The sequence below is a fragment of the Camellia sinensis genome, chromosome 7, assembly GCF_055761805.1.
Source record: "Camellia sinensis isolate YWXY chromosome 7, ASM5576180v1, whole genome shotgun sequence".
Taxonomy (NCBI): domain Eukaryota; kingdom Viridiplantae; phylum Streptophyta; class Magnoliopsida; order Ericales; family Theaceae; genus Camellia; species Camellia sinensis.
In genome coordinates this window covers 121313320-121332690 of record NC_138967.1, presented here as the reverse complement: position 1 = coordinate 121332690, position 19371 = coordinate 121313320, and positions in this window count along the sequence as shown.

The following is a 19371-nucleotide window of genomic DNA, read 5'->3' as shown; positions in this document are numbered from 1 at the left end:
TCGGAGGGTCCGAATAAATATTACAGTCCAAATAAATAATACTAAACTAATTATTACAGAATTTCTAATTAATAAATTAAATGCAGAAAGAAGGTGGCCACAGCCCCACCTCGGGATGCGTGAATGATGCATGCTTGACTCGTCTCACCCGGAAACTCGCTGCCATAGCACTGTTGCCGCTGTTTACACTACCCTGCTCCTCTGAAGACTGTGAAAGTAAGATGGTGGACTTGAGTATGCAAACATGCCAAATGTAATGCAAACCAAGCATGCAAACACGCAATGTGGTGCAAACTATCATACAATGCTATGACATGAAATGTAATTAGCTAAACAATATGCAAGTGTGCAAACATGATACAATGCAAACACGAAACCAAAATAATGTAACATGATCATGCAATGGTGGACTTGAACCAAAGGGGCAAACCTCAGCCCACCCTAAAACAGTGACCAAAAGTGGTGCAAGAGGGCACAAATCATGTATGCAAGCATGCACACACCAAGGTTCATCACTTAAGCATGGAAGGGGACAACTCTAAGCACACATAAAGACAATATACTTGGACATTAAACAATCATGTTAAACTCTGAAAAGCATGCAAAAGATGACACCAAAACATGCTAGGGAATGGATGTGAAAAATGAAGCATTCAAGGCCACAAAAAGGAGTATTCTACTACAACCACCCCAACCACTCATGGCATGAATCATGCAACCAAAAACAGAGTTTTAATGCATCAAAATATGTCCCAAAACCCACTGATGTGGCAGCCCCAAATGACTTAAACACAAGGCATGCACTATGACCCTTTTTAAGGCACAAAAGAACAACCCTTCAAGGCCAGAAAGTGATGATGAATGTAAGCATACAAGCATGGATTAGGGGCTGAAATGGCATGTGAAATGACTCCAAATCATTGGAACAACCCAACTAAAGCATGCTAATGACTCACACACTCAAGGCTCACAAGCCAAAATACAAAGGGGCTATACCAAACATGGAAAATATGATCAAATCAGCACCCAACAGACCTCAAGCATGGTAAGACATAGCTAAGAACTTCACAAAGTTAGGCCAAAACATGAGAACATGGTGGGCTAAATGCATTATGCTCTTCTTGGCAAAATAAGGGAATACAAAGCAAGTACATTATGCATGCAAGGGACCTTTAATCTGACCAAAAACTGAGGCAACATATGACCAAACAACATCCAAAAACCTCTGAAATGGGGTCAAAAACAACCAAGCACATATGCTACCCTTATGAGCCAAAAACATGCACAAATGAGAGACCAAGGGGAGAGGGGTGTCCCTCCCCTATGCAAGGCCTCAAGCCCCCTTCTTCACCACTGAAAATCCACTGGATTTCAGTGGTGAGAAGGCCAAAACACAATAGTATTCAAAGCTCAACAAAGAGAGCACAAAAAAGGGGCCAAACAAGGCCTAAGAGGGGGAGGTCGACCCCCAACACCAAAGTAACCTGAATGAAGTATCTTAAGCATGAAAATATAAGACTTTTTTTAGTTATACACAAAGTCTAAAACAGTAAGCAAGATAGGTAAAAGACTAGTGCAAGATTGGGGAATATAAAGTAAAGGTGTTACCCTTGAAGAACACTTCAAGAACAGCAAGCTCAGCCTCTTCCTTCTGATCAAAATCAGCCCAAAACTCCAAGAACAACCTCTCAAAACCTCCCAAGTCGAAGTATGGTGTAATGGTATGTGTTCTAGTGCAAAACTATGAACTAAACACACTTTTAGGCTATAAAACACACACAAAATGAAGAGAGAGGATGATATAGAGAGAGAGGATGATATATCAGATATATGTATGTATTAGGTCTGGATTTTCAGAACCAAAACAAAGGAGAGAGGAGGGGCTCTTATATAGACCAAGCAAAAGGCTAAGCTTCCAAGAGAAGCTATCCTAAAGGGTCAAGGCTTTTAAGGGAAGCTAAGTAAAGGGTGCAAGGCTTCCTTAGGAAGCTGGGACAGGTGTCCAAGCTTCTTGAGGAAGCTAAGACAAAGGTCCAAGCTTCCTCAAGAAGCTAGACCAAAAAGGTACAAAAGGGGCAAAACAGCCACACTCGTGCATGGACGGCCAGGTTTGTGCACTCCAGCTGGCACAGCTGGCATGTGCTATGCTTGAAAAAGGGAAAAAAGTGATACCGGCCAGAAAATGAGGCCACCGGCCAAATAAAGTGCCGGTCGACCACTCATAGTGCCGACCGGCCAATGGACTATTTCACCAATGGCCGGTATCAAGAAGACACGGCCGGTGGCCTCAAACCACAGCCGGTGGGTCTCAGGGGGGGCTAACAAGCCACTCCCTGTCTCAGAAACAAAAACACAAGTGTTTGGTTCAAAACCAACCATAAAACAGTTGAGTTGAGAGATCCTGAAGCAAGGCGCGTAGCCGAGACCTCCAGGAACTCAAAACAAACACGAGCATAGATGATCACCGAGTGTTCAAACGGTGACGTCCAAGTCTTGAGGACGGTCAAAAATGGGGTGTCTACAGTTGCCCCTCTTTGACAGAACTCGAAAGTCATAACAATGACGGGAGTGAGTGTCAAAGCCCAGAGACGACCCATTTTTGACAAGGCCGAAGACTTAGACAAACATACAAGCTACAGATAAGGTATGCGCCCGAAGGTGGGGGCAAAATGCAACTAACAATGCAAGAAGCCGAACATAACTTACGATCATGCAAAGAAAGCTGTAACGAAGCATAACATGCAACAGTTTTAAGCAATCAACACAAATCCAACTACATTACAATGCAGAAAGGATGTAAGAGAATCATGTAATTCTCGCTACGTTTCACGCGGAGAATACACTACCTGTGCGGTTCGTCTGGTTGCACCAGCTTCAAATGAACCGTACGTACAATATCGTGCCTGAAAGAGAAAGAAAACTTAACAGGTACAATATTGTTAGCAGTATGCAATCAATGCAATTGAAAGTGCGTGACAACGCAAGTCGAGTAGGACGCATAACAATGCAATTTGGGACAGGCATAACAATGCTATGAAGGCACAAACACATGTAAGTAAAGAACACGTAACAATGTGTGTGATGGGGAACTTGAACACATGTGAGTAAAGCAATACGTGACAACACATGCAATGTGTATAGAAAGAAACTTGAACACATATAAGTAAAGCATAACGCGACAACGCATGCAATGTGTATAGAAAGAAACTTGAACACGTGTAAGTAAAGCATAACGCGACAACGCATGCAATGTGTATAGAAAGAAACTCGAACACATGTAAGTAAAGCATAACGCGACAACGCATGCAATGTGTATAGAAAAGAAACTTGAAATATGGTAAACATAAGTTATTCGTGATGTTGAAAATGCAAAACACTGCAACACAGCATAATTGAAGCGATTTGTGGAGTTCACAAGATACAAAAAGGATACGGGAAGAGGTGTTCCTCGTACGTACAGAGCCTTGCTCAGAAAAGCCACGGCCTGAGGTTAACTCGAAGGCCTACTAATGTTCTGAAAGTATGCTTTTCCGCACTATCTTGGGGTAATGAAGGTGCCAAACTGCGTAATTGACCCAAACAAGGGCGTAGGATGTGCATTGATCGCAAGGGGAGGTTACCGGTATCAATTCCGATACTTTGCTGCCCTGCTCTTCTTTTGCTTTACTCTCCTTTTTACTGGTAGTTTAAGCACATTGCACTGCCTCAAGCAGGTTTTACTTTTTCAAAAGTGTGTATTTTCGCAAAACATATGGGGGAAATGAAACAGCTATTTTGTTTGAAAAAAGGGAGTCACATTTGTGCTTTCTATGCATCGCATCGCATGGTATCACATAACAATGTGAACGAAATTGAACTTGGTTTGAAAATTAAGCACTTACATCGTAATAATCAGGTAGTGAACCGACTTACAACTCGATAAGCAAAACAAAGAAACTCGATAAGTTGACCAGGTGTAAATATAATTCGATTAAGCAAATGCAAAGATTTGAGGAACGTGACATACAACTCGATAAGCAAGTGTACAACAACTCGATAAACAAATAGACGTGACTTTGCAAGATCACCACAGGAAGGCATTGAGGGAGGTTCCAACCACAATTCTTCAGCATGTTCAACTCATAAGCAACTTATGGAATAAGGGGGAGGGCCATCGGCCATGAGAGATGGTCATCGGCCAAAAGTGGTGGTCGGTTGACACTACATTTGGCCGGCCTGCCATAAATGGTAAAGACCACCAGAATGCTGACATCTGTCCTCCACTCAACCTTATCCCCTACAAAAGGCTTCAGCTTCGTAGTTTTTCTCAATTCCATACTGATTTGCTCCAAATAGAAGAGTTTCTTGCCCAAAATCTCACAACTTGGATTGCCAACTTGGAAGGCTCGGAAAAGCTAAACTTCAGGGGTTTCGGTATGAATGCACTATTCACGCTGAGTCACACTCCGCTGCACTTTCCGTTTCTCCATGCCACGGCAAGGTTTTGGAATCCGGTAACGCATGTCTTTAGCTTTGGTGGTCAAGAGGTGTGTCCTACCTTCGAAGACTTCCAAGCTTTGATGGAATCCGAGCGTGATGAGGAAATCTTGCCTCAGCTTCGCTTTGTCCACGCCCAAGCCTTAGGACGAATGTGTGGACTTACTATGCACGACGCTCGATCTTTGATTTGTGACGGAATGTTGGATATTCCGAGTTTGATTTGTCGGTTTTCTGATGCCGGCGACCGCAGTGACCATCATTGGCAAGGCTTTCGGCAACATGCCCTCTGTTTGTGCATGTTATCTCATTTCTTGTTTGTCTCGGGCTCCGGAGGGTCTAGCGTCCGGTTGATTGAGGTTGCCCAAGGCTTGAAGGAGGGCAAGGGCTGCATTGCCATGACTCTGGCTGAGACATTGATGGGCTTGGATGTCTTTTATCGCCGAGAGACAACCAGATTTGCGGGGAGTCCGCTACTACTGCAGGTAATGTTTCCCACCCGATCTCACATATGTATTGCTCACACCACTCGGCCCTCGAGCTCGATTTTTCTCACAAAACCCTTTTCTTACTTTCCTCACATCGTTCATCTCTCTATTCTTTATTCTCTCATTTTTCATCCCTTCCCAGGTGTGGTTGATGGATAAGTTGCAGGTTGTGGACTCTTGCCCGGCTTACTCAGCTCGCGGCTACTTCTTCCGATGTCGTCTGGTCAATGCCCTTGATGAAGGATGGTGGTTTGACTGGATGTGCAGTTTGTCTGCAGATCGCATTGCTTGGCGGTGCCCTTGGCTTAACCTACCGGCGATGGGCTACAGCATGTCCCGGCAAATTGGGATTCAGTTGATTGGCTTAACCCACTGTGTGTTCTACTTCCCGTTCCAGTTCCAGCGTCAGTTTGGCCATGATTAGACTTGCCCGCCAGAGGGGATAGAGTATCCTGCCGTGTTCCCGGTTCGAGGTGCACAGCTTGCTCGGCATGTTACAGCAAGGGGGGCTAGGGAACTCCTGGCCCCCGCTCCTACTTTTAGTTGCACTTTGTCTGATGAGTGCATAGATTAGCTTAATGAAGAGGCACAGATTGGGCCCAGCTTGGTATCAGAGGCTTCGACGAGCTCTGGGAGGGGGCGTAGGAGCACCTGACTTGTCTATGCCCCGGATTTATTGCTTTATCAGAACTTTTCAAGTTTTCTTCATGAATGTAATAAAAAGCAATTTTAATTTGTATGCGAGAGCGGGAGAACTCTATATTGAAATCAATGAAATTGAAGGTTATGGGTACTGAAAATTTTCCGCTTTGGTCCAAAAATGGTCTAAATTGTAAAAAGATTAATTTGAACAAAGTCGACTTTTATCAAAACTTTTCAAAACCATTTTCGATATGGATCAGAACTAGACACGCCTGAAATCTGTCATTGAGATGCACAACCCCGGATTCCAGCAACTGGAAAGTTGCCCCTAGTTTGAATAGTACCGCGGCACTGCATGGCAACGGAAAGTTGCCGCTAGTCTGAAAAGCACTGCACCGGAGATCATAACCGAACTCTTGAATGCTGAATTGACAAAGATGGCCGAGATGATCAAATGGACAAAGTTGATCGGGGAAAAGTTTATGGCTGAACTTCAGGACGAAGTTGCCTACGTATCCCAAAGATGGGAATCAAGCCTTACGTAGTTTAGGCTTGGGTTCACTCGAGTATTTTCACTCTCCTTTTATGCTCTAACTTTTGCCAAGGCCGCCCTTTGCGAGTTTTCAACCTTGCGAGCTCAGTTTTTATATTTTTCAATTTTCTGTGCTCTAACTTTTGCCTAGGTCGCCCTTTCGGGTTTTCGGCATAGCGAGCCTCTCAGGGGTAATATTTCTTCAACTTGTCCATGTTGATCGATTGGGAGAACTCTAGGCCATCTAGATCCATCAGAACCACAGCTCCACCTGACCAGATAGACTTGATGATGTAGGGACTAGTCCAATTGGGTCTGAACTTCCCCCTAGGGTCGTGAATGGGAGCTCGGTTGTCCTTGAGCACCAAATCTCCTTCTTTTAGATTCCTGGACTTAACTTTCTTGTTAAAAGCCCTGGCGATTCTGCGCTGATAACCTTGAACATGGTACAGTGCTTTCAGTCTGCGCTCGTCAAAGAGCATGAGTTCTTCAAATCTGCTCTGTTGCCAATCTGCTTCGGCTATCTGACACTCGGCCAGTACTCTTAAAGACGGAACCTCAATTTCAATACATAGAACGGCCTCCATCCCATAAACTAATGAGTACGGGGTCACCCTAGTAGAAGTTCTAATTGAAGTCCGGTACCCCCACAGAGCAAACGGCAGCTTGTCTGGCCAATCCCGGTAGGTTTCCACCATCTTCTGCAATATATGTTTGATATTCTTGTTGGCAGCCTCGACCGCTCCATTGGTTTGCGGGCGATATGTAGACGACTTATGAAAAGCCACGTTGTATTTTCCCAACAAGTCAATCACTTCCTTCTTAAAGTGGGAACCATTATCTGAAATGACCTCGTTCGGGACCCCATATCGACAGATGATGTTGTTCCTGATGAACTTTGCAACGTGTGATGCCTTTAACACCGCATAAGACTGGGCTTCAACCCACTTCGTGAAATAATCTATCGCGACCAGGATGAACTCATGCCCATTCGATCCTTTTGGAGTAACAGCCCCGATCACGTCAATTCTCCAAACTGAGAATGGCCATGGCGAAGTCATGTTATATAGCTTCGACGGTGAAATATTCATGCGGTTTGCGTGGATCTGACACTAGTGGCATCGCCGAACAAAGCTGATACAATCCTCTTCCATGGTGGACCAGTAATAACCTTATCTGAGGATCTTCCGCGCTAGCATTACCCCGTTCATATGTGCTCCACATTCTCCTCCATGGATGGCCTCCATTAGGCGCTTCGATTCTTCAGCTTCTATACATAGCCTATGCATTCCCAGATGACCTCTCTTATACAGCTTATCCCCGCAGATGATGAACTGAACGGCCATTCTTCTAATTACCCTTTTATCCTTGGCATTTACCCCTGGCGGATATGCTTCCTTCTCCAAGAATTCCAAATGTCGTAATACCAGGGGTTCTCGTGCTGGACCTCATCTATGGCAGCAATTGATTCATATGCCGGCGCAAACTTTTGGTCAATGATGATTGGACGCATCTTGACTCCAAACGGGATGTCTATCATGGAAGATAGAGTTGCTAATGAGTCTGCGAACCTGTTGTTCTCTCTTAATAGATGAGCGAAGTTTAGCTTCTCAAACCAAGGAATCAACAAGTCCAAGGTCTGGTAGTACATTATCATCTTTTCTTCTTTGACTTTCCAATCTCCTTTTGCTTGAGATACAACAAGGTTCGAGTCCTCGATGACGTCCAACCGTTTTGCCCCTAGTTCCAGGGCTGCTTCTAAACCGGCAATGCACGCCTCATATTCTGCTTCATTGTTTGAGACTTTGAATCGGAGTTTGAAGGCTAACGGGGATACGGGAATTGTCGGGTGCTATCAGCAACACCCCTATCCCATACCCGTACTGGTTTGACGCTCCGTCAAAGTACATCGTCCAAGTTTCATCTTCGATATGTAAAATGGTCTCATCTGGGAATAAGTACTCAACAGCTTCACCTCCTTCCACTGGATGATCGGCTAAGAATTCTGCCACTGCTCTTCCCTTGACTGACTTGCGCGTTACATACTTCAGATCAAATTCGGAAAGCAACAGCAACCAACGAGCTAGCCTACCCATAAGTGCTGGTTTCTCAAAAAGATACTTGATGGGATCCAGTCATGAAACCAACATTATGGAGTGAGCTAACAGGTAGTGCCGCAGCTTCCTGGTAGCCCATACCAAGGCTAAGCAAGCCTTTTCCAACGGTGTGTAACGGGTCTCATACTCTAGCATCTTTTTGCTGAGGTAATAGATGGCTCTCTCCACCTTGTCTTCTGATTCTTGCGCGAGCATGCAGCCCATTGTAGTCTCAGTCACTGAAAGATACAATATCAACGGTCTCCCCAGCTCTGGCGGTGACAACACGGGTGGGTTCTGTAAGTATTCTTTGATTTGTTCAAAAGCAGCTTGGCATCGGCCGTCCCACTGGAACTTCATTCTTTTCTTCAGGAGACCAAAAAGTGGTTCACAAGTCAAGGTTAATTTTGAGATAAACCGTCTTATGAATTGCACTTTACCCAGAAAGCCTCGCACCTCCTTTTCAGTCCCTGGTGGTGGCATTTCTAAGATGGCCTTGATTTTGGAAGGGTTGACTTCAATGCCTCTTCGCGTAATCAGGAACCCCAGCATTTTTCCCGCTGTAACACCAAACGTACACTTCTGAGGATTCAGCCGCAACCGAAATTCTCGGATTCTTTGAAAAAACTTTTGCAAGGTGGTGTAGTGGCCCTCTCTTTCTTTGGACTTGACAATCATGTCATCCACGTACACCTCAACCTCTTTGTGGATAATGTCATGCAATATTGTGGTCGCGGCCCGTTGATATGTAGCTCCAGCATTCTTCAATCCAAACGGCATTACTCTGTAGTAGTATGTCCACTACGGGGTGGTGAATGCAGTCTTTTCCCGGTCTTCAGGTGCCATCACTATTTCATTATAGCCTGAGAAGCCATCCGTAAACGAGAGCAAAGCATGCCCCTCTATGAAATCCACTAACTCATCAATATGCGACAAGGGAAAGTCGTCCTTCGGACTAGCTCTGTTCAAATCCCTGAAATCCACACATACCCTGATCCTGCCATCCTTTTTCGGCACCGGAACAATGTTGACCAACCAAGTCGGGCATTCGGATACCAGCAAGAATCCCGCGTCGATTTGCTTGGTGACCTCTTCCTTAATCTTGATGGCCCAGTCAGGGCGGATTCTCTTGAGTTTTTGCTTGATGGGTCGGGCTTCGGGGTCAAGAGGGATCCGGTGCTGTACAATCACAGGATCGATTCCAGGCATGTCTTCGTAGGACCACGCGAAAACATCTTTGAAATCTTTTAATAAAGCGACTAGGCGCTCGCGTTCCTCCGAAGACAACGTGGACTCGACCTGGACCTGCCGCGGGTCCTTCTCAGTACCAATATTCACAGTAGTGATTTCATCCATTAAAGGCTTAACAAATCTTTCCTGCTCTTGATTAATAAATCGTTGCAAAACGGGAGGAATTTCTTCCCCGTCGTTTTTGTCAAAATTTTGAAAGTCCTGATTCAAGCAATAAGCCAGAGGCACAGAAAAGTACTCAGAAACCACATCCACATCATTCTCATTAAGTGCTTCCGAACCGTCCGATTCTTCTGTTACAACAGACTCAAAAGAGAAAGAAAAAGACGACCTGGACAGGACTGTGGCATCCGGGTTATCACCCCCAGGAATACCGGACTCAGACTCAGTTGAGCTGGAACCTGATTCCGACTCACAAGACTCGGTGGAATCAGATTCCGGCTCACTACCTGACTCGGCGCTGCTTAACAAAAATCCCTCTTCATACTGCCAAACGAGAGAGGGTGCGATAGATGCATCCAAAATAGTTGCTGGTAGGCCCGCAGCCATTCCATTCCCGATCATGCATACCGAGAAGTTATCCCCCAAGCACTTCTGTTCGATCGGAGGATCTGAAAGTAGACATGCCAGTGCTACCCCCATTTCAATTTCAGCGTCCTCAGACTACACTTTCTTACTCTGCTCAGCCTCAGCCAACGGGTTAGTCCGCTCTTCGGCAACATCATCCCCAAGTAACTGCAGATCAAAGAAGATCTCAAATCCCGGCACGCGCTTCCTCTCCACGTTCAGCCATGGCTCTGGGAAGCCACAAAATGGAAAGTCCTCCCCCTCCCGAACAAAGCGTCCGTTTAGGATACCCTGAATAGGCCAGTACATTAAGTCAAAAGGCTTCCCCGCCTTCTTCGCTCTGGCTCTCCCAGCCATCTCCTTACCCTTCCTTATCCAATCCTCTTTGGTGGGCAGATAACCCAAACCAAAGGTATATGGGTTGTGTGGCACCTCGGCCAATGCTACGACGCCTTTCCGGCCGCTCTTTCCCAATCCCATCCCGGGGATGTGTTGAAGCTTGTTCATGAGGTATACTAATTGAGCACTGACATACACCCCCTCATTAACAGCCAAAATGTCCTGCACGACCTGGGCCTCAGCCAGAGTAAAACTGGATAAGAACACATCCTCCATACCGTGCTCAATTTCTAGGACTGGTGTAGACACCTCCGGCGGTGGATGGATCAATGAATTCCCAAAAACAATGGCTACTCCCTTTCCATGGGGATACTTCACCATTTGATGCAAGTTAGAAGAAACTGCCTTCACTTGATGCAACCACGGCCGCCCCAAGAGTAGATTGAAAGTGATGGGAACCTCTAGGACGTAAAAGTCGATTTCATGCTGCCCCGACCCAACATTGGTCTGAATTTTCGCTGTTCCCATGACTTCTCTGCATGTATTGTCATATGCCCGAATCACCTGGGCTGTTGGCACAAAGTCCGCGGTCTTCAACCCGATTGCATAGGCAGTCCTTGCTGGACACACATTGATGGCGGACCCTGTGTCGACAAGCACCACGGGTATCCACTTGTTCCGGCACTCCACGGAGATGTAGAGTGGCTTGTTATGGTTCGCACCTTCAGGTGGCAGTTCTTTGTCAGAAAAGGTCAACATCGGGGTAGCTCCTCCTGGAAAAACCAAGCCCACCAGCTGTTCGTGCGTGGTGTCTATAGAGAGTTTGGCCTTGTCCATGGCCGATAAGACAGCTTGTCGATGCACTCACGATGCCATAAGCAGTCCCCAGATGGAGATGTCTGCTTGTATCTTTTTCAACTATCTCAAGACGGCCTCATCTTCAAGTTGCTTTTCTTTCTGCTTCTCCGCTTTCCTATCCTTCCCAGATGCCTCCGGCTGGTCTAGGTGCGGGGGCTTGAAATACCGTCCACTTCTCGTCATATGATCGACCTCACCGATATACCAGGTATCATCTGGTTGGTTACTTCCCCAATCCTCGTCCGTGTGGGCAAGACATAGGTCATCGTCTTCCCACCACATCCTATCGGCAGCCGACAGACACCTGTCCAGCTCCGGTACGACCATTCTCGTACTCACAGTGCGCTCCATCCACATGCTCGCAGCATTCTCTGTCTCTGTGCACACAGCAGTTTCAGTCCCCACGTGGGCCTTAGCTTTCCTGATTCTCTCAGAATCCTTAAACCTTCCCTGTTCCAACTGTGTCAGTACAGCTGGCTGTTCATCAATTCCTGTATTCAAAATGCTCCAATCCTGAGTGAAATTCTTGACACCGACACTCTCCGACGATTCAATTTGACTTCCAGCCCTTCTGGCCACAACTGATATTCCCACCCCTGCCGGGCCCTATTCTGGTTGGAATTCTTTCACAGCATCTGGTTGATCATCCAGCCACCCGGTAACCTCTGCCGATTCCTCATAATCAAACTAGTTGACTATCGGGTCCCCCGGATCTTGGTCATTGAAAAACTGGAGGTTGGCAAAGTCCTCTCCCACAGTCGCCAAATCATCTGCCCCTTGCTCAAATCTATCCCCCTGGATCACACACAGCTCTGCTCTCTCTGGCACTTCTACACTTGGCCTAGCCCGGCCTGCTGACAGAATGTAATCACTCGGATTATAGGCTTCCTCAGCGAGACTCCCAGACTGTTCAAACCTTGACTCAGCAATCCCATCCTCCTCTGCAATCCCTCATGTTCTGTCTTCGATAGTCACCACCATTGGTTCGGGTCGGGTTCTAGAGATGTCCAACATGCACAAGTCAGTGCAGTCGGGAAGGAACACCTCCGACTTAGGTAGGTGGGAAGGAGTGATGTAAATGCTAGGATCGTAAGACATGACCCCAGTCTGGATGAAGTTAATACGTTTGGGGGGTGGAGCTTGGTTGTGTGGAGGGAGAGGGTTGGTTGTGACGTTGAGTTTTTCTGGAGGCAGGATAACCCCATTATCGATGAGATCTTGAATCTCATGACGTAATCGGTAGCATTGGTCGGTGTCATGACCGTGCTGTTGATGAAATACGCAATATTTGGCTGGGTTGTGAGTAGGGGGAAGTTTTTCCGGTAATGGTCATGGCTCTAGGGGTTTCAGGTGCCCCTTTCTGATTAAAACCCCTAAAGCCTTGGACAAGGACATGTATAGTGGGGCGAAGGCTCTTTGGCTTTTGGGTTGGTATTTGGCTGTTTGTGCATTGCTTCCGGACGCGCCGGAGAATGGCGTGGCTGCTACGGTCCTTGGAGGGGGAGGGGGAATGGTGGTGACCATACTCACTTCTGAGGTTCTTGCAGTTGTAACACCACTCGGGCCAGCATTGTTGTTGCGATTGAAAGTTCTTCTGGGTTGCTCCCAGTCATTATCAATTAAGCCCTGCTTCAAGGCATCTTCAATCTGTACTCCCATCTCATGCAGATCTGAAAAGGTAGGGAAGGGGAGCACGATCATCTTCTGTATCAACTTAGGCTGAAGATTGCGCACAATCATCCTAATCTGATCTTTGTCCGCGGGCCTTAGGGTCATCATCGAGGCCTTGGCTCTCCATCTGGCCACAAACTCTGAAAAGCTCTCCTTAGCCTCCTGCCTTGTCGTCTCGAGGTCACGGGTCGTAATCTCGATTTGCATGTTATATGAGTATTGTGCAATGAAGGCCTCAGCCATCTCATCCCAGTTTCTCTTGACATCATCTTCTAATTTGGCGTACCAGATGGCTGCCACACCCGACAGGGTCCGGCCAAACAGAGACAGCTTCTGTAGTTTGGTGAGGTCCATCGGCCTTAAGATATCTGAAAACAACCTCAGGTGCACCATGGGGTCACCGAACCCATCAAATCGGTCAATTTGTGGCATTTTGAACCGATCTGGCAGCGTCACAGCTGCGTCCGTATATCCGTCCTCAATGTCGGGAATGGACTTGATTCCTTGGGACTTCTTAAACATCTTTTCCAGCTTACTCAGCTTCAGTGCTGTGGGGTCCATTTCGAACTCAAAGGGAGAGTCGAGTACATTGATAAGCGTGGGCACCTTGGATAGTTGCAGTGGAATCGGGGGTGGAGCCGGCCCCATTGGAATGTCTGTATCCTTTGGACATTTTGAACATTTGGTGTCTCCTCAGGTATCGGAACCCTTGGTGGGGGAGGGGCTTGATACGAAGCAGATGCCCCGGTTTGCTGCTGTAGCCTTATGATTAACTCTGCTTGTTCAGTCATAACTGTGGCCTGCTGCTTGGCGAACTCCGCCTGTCGGACAGCATCTTGCTGCATAACTTTCATGCTCTCCTGGAGCTGGCGCACCATCTCCTCTAAGCTTGCCATACTGCTTTGTTTTGATTGAATTACTGGTATATATTCCCTCTCTGTAGCGAAAATTAAGACCTCAACCTGATTGTCCACTGATAGGGTCGACCACTACTCGGGCGATCTCTGCTCAGACACACTGCGTCTTCTCGACTTTCGTCTAATAATCGAGGGTAGAGAATAAAACACTGGTTATCCGTCAACCAGATCCTCAGATCGATAGAGTCGGCGACCTCTAGTCCGAAGTGCTCGGGGGATATCTACTGGGTCAGAAGCAATCGTACTAAACTACCCCTAGCAAGAAGATAAATAAAGCAATAAGGAAATAAATAACCAAATAATCAGGCAGCATAACAGCGTAAAATAAATACACACAACACACAGTCGGGTATCACAACACACGGTTGATAAACTGAATACACCGCTCCTCAATACTGATTATTGTCCCCAAATCACTGTTCCCAAAACTAGACCTGATACCCGCAAATAACTGATTCTTAAACACTGAACTGGCGTCCGCAGGCCTGATGCCCAAACTTGCAAACTGACACACGCATTCCTGTAGAGACACACTCCTAAAGCACATAGCAGATAAGTGAGAGCCAAAACACCCCTATGTTGGCGGTAGGGTTTCCCTGTCCTATTTTGTCAGGAACTAGGGTTTCACTACGCACGCAGCGGTTTCAAACAACCTACAATCGGGTAAGCAACCTGTCCTAGTTTGGAATGGTCACTATGGATTCCGAATATGCACTAGGTCGAATGGTCAAAAGGGGTGCCCCGACAAAATCGGGGTTTGTGCTCCCATACTGGTAGAGCCCGTAACCGGTCAGCCTTATGGCCTGCTTCTCAAAGCGAGCCTTCGGCAAACCGTTCAGGAATAGCAGACGGCAAACACGGTGTCCTAGGCGCACCAATGCACATGCAATGCAAAGAAACACATAAGTGTAGTCAAAACAAGATATCATGACTTCGAGTCAAGTTCTGTAAATCCCCAGTAGAGTCGCCAGAAACTGTAGACGCGCCCGTGTGGGGCCTCCGTGCTACAGTTCGGACTCGATTTTTGTCACGATATTTAATCTGAACCAAAGAGTCCAAATCCAACAAATCATTTTGAGAAAAACATATTTTTAGAAAAGAAGTGCCAAACATGGACTGCTTTGCCAAACACAGAGTCGCCACCTAAATATTTTATTTTGGAAAATTTAGGAAACCCTGACTCGGTGCCAAAGGCCACGTGTCCGTCATCACCAAAGTTGCCTCGGCTCGGGAACTTGGGTACGATTGGGGAAGGTCAGCTATGAGCACCCCCTCTCGCCCGATCAAAAATCGGCCTCTACTAACCGTGATATCTTGTTTTGAAAGCATTATGTGTTCCTATTCCGGTTATTAGCCTAGAATTACTATGTTATGCGCACAGGAAACAAGTATAGACCAAATCGCCTAAATTGGAACAAAACATTTCATGTTTGTTTTGAAAATGGTTTGCTACTCGCGAGTAGGTTAAAATGCAGATTTTGCCACCCTCAAGTGGGCTTTAGAAAAGATGGTTTTGCCACTATCTAGTGGGCTTACAACTCACAGTTTTAGTGCATTATTCCAATTTAGGTAATTCAACCTCCATCCACAGGCATTCAAGCAGTTATATCACATAAGCAGCTATCCTCATGGTAATTATGCTATCATGGCAACATTCACACACATATGGCATGCTAAAGCATAAAAGCTTACTCAGTACTCCAAGCCAAAACAGAAACCAATTAGTAATCATGTGCATGATCCTAGTTCATGTTAAGATGGCTAATGCAACACACGCAAAATGCAACTAAGATAGGCTCGGCTAATCTACAATGACATGTGAGATGCTACAACTAACATGTATTCAACTTTGGGATTGAAATACAAATGCAGTTAATATGATGCGCCAAGCCCGGTGCATGTAAGACAAATATATGGATGCACGTATGCTATCATAATGTATGCTAATTGAAACATGCCCTAGACTAACCATTGAAAGCTAGTAAATAAAAGGGAAGAAAGACGTGGGGTTGGGAGACATACACACACTCACGCACGCTTATTACACAATTGCCCTCGCTCGGAGGGTCCGAATAAATATTACAGTCTGAATAAATAATACTAAATTAATTATTACAGAATTTCTAATTAATAAATTAAATGCAGAAAGAAGGTGGCCATAGCCCCGTCTCGGGATGCGTGAATGATGCATGCTTGACTCGTCTCACCTGGAAACTCGCTGCCACAGCACTGTTGCCTCTGTTTACACTGCCCTGCTCCTCTGAAGACTGTGAAAGTCCCCAGAACTACTTCTGGAGTGTTGTGGAATGTTACCGGCCAAAAGAATATGCTACCGGCCATGGGAATACTCTCATCGGCTAAATATTGTGCTCTCGGCCAAACATTCTTTGCCGGTCGGCACTCAACACTACCGGCCGGCCAAATCTTCCTGCTGAAACCTGCAGTTGACAGCAGCAGAGGGCAAGCAGTGTATGGCATGGAATTTTCACGCAAATGTATGCATGGACACACTCTCTATCATGTAATGGATTCAAAGGAGCATGGCCCTCGACCCTCGGGCCATCAATTACGCATTTCGATGCATGATGGCCTAAAAGGCCAAGTTGCAAATCAATGTAAATGCATGCAAACAAAACAAATGAGTGCCAATGTCTTATCATGTTGAGGTCAAGGGCGTCGGCGACCGAGGATCGAGGCGCGTTACGTCACTTTGATTACGCACGCCCCTCAATTCTCATATTTGGTTTGACACCCCAAACCAAACAATGCAATGCATGTATACAAATATGGCTTAGGTATGTAAGATGGCTTGAGTATGCAAACATGCCAAATGTAATGCAAACCAAGCATGCAAACACGCAATGTGGCGCAAACTATCATACAATGCTATGACATGAAATGTAATTAGCTAAACAATATGCAAGTGTGCAAACATGATACAATGCAAACACGAAACCAAAATAATGTAACACGATCATGCAATGGTGGACTTGAACCAAAGGGGCAAACCTCAGCGCACCCTAAAACAGTGACCAAAAGTGGTGCAAGAGGGCACAAATCATGTATGCAAGCATGCACACACCAAGGTTCATCACTTAAGCATGGAAGGGGACAACTCTAAGAACACATAAAGACAATATACTTGGACATTAAACACTCATGTTAAACTCTGAAAAGCATGCAAAAGATGACACCAAAACATGCTAGGGAATGGATGTGAAAAATGAGGCATTCAAGGCCACAAAAAGGAGTATTCTACTACAACCACCCCAACCACTCATGGCATGAATCATGCAACCAAAAACAGAGTTTTAATGCATCAAAATATGCCCCAAAACCCACTGATCTGGCAACCCCAAATGACTTAAACACAAGGCATGCACTACGACCCTTTTTAAGAACAACCCTTCAAGGCAAGAAAGTGATAATGAATGTAAGCATACAAGCATGGATTTGGGGCTGAAATGGCATGTGAAATGACTCCAAATCATTGGAACAACCCAACTAAAGCATGCTAATGACTCACACACTCAAGGCTCACAAGCCAAAATACAAAGGGGCTATACCAAACATGGAAAATATGATCAAATCAGTACCCAACAGACCTCAAGCATGGTATGACTTAGCTAAGAACTTCACAAAGTTAGGCCAAAACATGAGAGCATGGTGGGCTAAATGCATGATGCTCTTCTAGGCAAAATAAGGGAATACAAAGCAAGTATATTATGCATGCAAGGGACCTTTAATCCGACCAAAAACAGAGGCAACATATGACCAAACAACATCCAAAAACCTCTGAAATGGGGTCAAAAACAACCAAGCACATATGCTATCCTTATGAGCCAAAAACATGCACAAATGAGAGACCAAGGGGAGAGGGGTGTCCCTCCCCTACGCAAGGCCTCAAGCCCCCTTCTTCACCACTGAAAATCTACTGGATTTCAGTGGTGAGAAGGCCAAAACACAATAGTATTCAAAGCTCAACAAAGAGAGCACAAAAAAGGGCCAAACAAGGTCTAAGAGGAGGAGGTCGACCCCCAAAACCAAAGTGACCTTAATGAAGTATCTTAAGCATGCAAATATAAGACTTTTTTCAGTTACACATAAAGTCTAAAACAGGAAGCAAGATAGGTAAAAGACTAGTGCAAGATTGGGGAATATAAAGTAAAGGTGTTACCCTTGAAGAACACTTCAAGAACAGCAAGCTCAGCCTCTTCCTTCTGATCAAAATCATCACAAAACTCCAAGAACAACCTCTCAAAACCTCCCAAGTCGAAGTATGGTGTAATAGTGTGTGATCTAGTGCAAAATTATGAACTAAACACACTTTTAGGCTATAAAGCACACACAAAATGAAGAGAGAGAGGGAGATATAGAGAGAGAGAGAGGATGATATATCAGATATATGTATGTATTAGGTCTGGATTTTCTGAACCAAAACAAAGGAGAGAGGAGGGGCTCTTATATAGACCAAGCAAAAGGCTAAGCTTCCAAGAGAAGCTATCCTAAAGGGTCAAGGCTTCTAAGGGAAGCTAAGTAAAGGGTGCAAGGCTTCCTTATGAAGCTGGGACAGGTGTCCAAGCTTCTTGAGGAAGCTAAGAAAAAGGTCCAAGCTTCCTCAAGAAGATAGACCAAAAAGGTGCAAAAGGGGCAAAACAGCCACACTCGTACATGGACGGCCAGGTTTGTACACTCCAGCTGGCACAGCTGGCATGTGTTATGCCTGAAAAAGGGAAAAAAGTGATACCGGCTAGAAAATGAGGCCACCGGCCAAATAAAGTGCCGGTCGACCACTCATAGTGCCGACCGGCCAATGGACTATTTCACCAATGGCCGGTATCAAGAAGACACAGCCGGTGGCCTCAAACCACGGCCGGTGGGTCTCAGGGGGGGCTAACAAACCACTCCCTATCTCAAAAACAAAAACACAAGTATTTGGTGCAAAACCAACCACAGAACAGTCGAGTTGAGAGATCCTGAAGCAAGGCGCGTAGCCGAGACCTCCGGGAACTCAAAACAAACACGAGCATGGATGATCACCGAGTGTTCAAACGGTGACGTCCAAGTCTTGAGGACGATCAAAAATGGGGTATCTACACATACTTACTCAACTCACATGCAAAGGACGACCATTAGAATGGACTGGTGAAAGGGAGTGTGTCTTCCAAGAATTGAAAACAAGACTAACCACTGCACCAGTGTTGACGTTGCCCTCAGGTATATATAGTGATGCTTCTTATAAAGGCTTAGGTTGTGTATTAATGCAAAATGGAAGGGTGATTGCCTACGAATCTCGGCAGTTGAGGCCATATAAGAAGAACTACCCAACACATGACTTGGAATTGGCCGCAGTTGTATTTGCTTTGAAAATCTGGCGGCATTACTTGTATGGGGCAAAATGCGAAGTCTACAGGGATCACAAAAGTCTAAAGTACTTCTTTACCTAAAAAGAATTGGATATGCGACAAAGAAGATGGCTTGAACTAATAAAAGATTATTATCTTCAAATTCAGTATCACCCTGGGAAAGCTAAT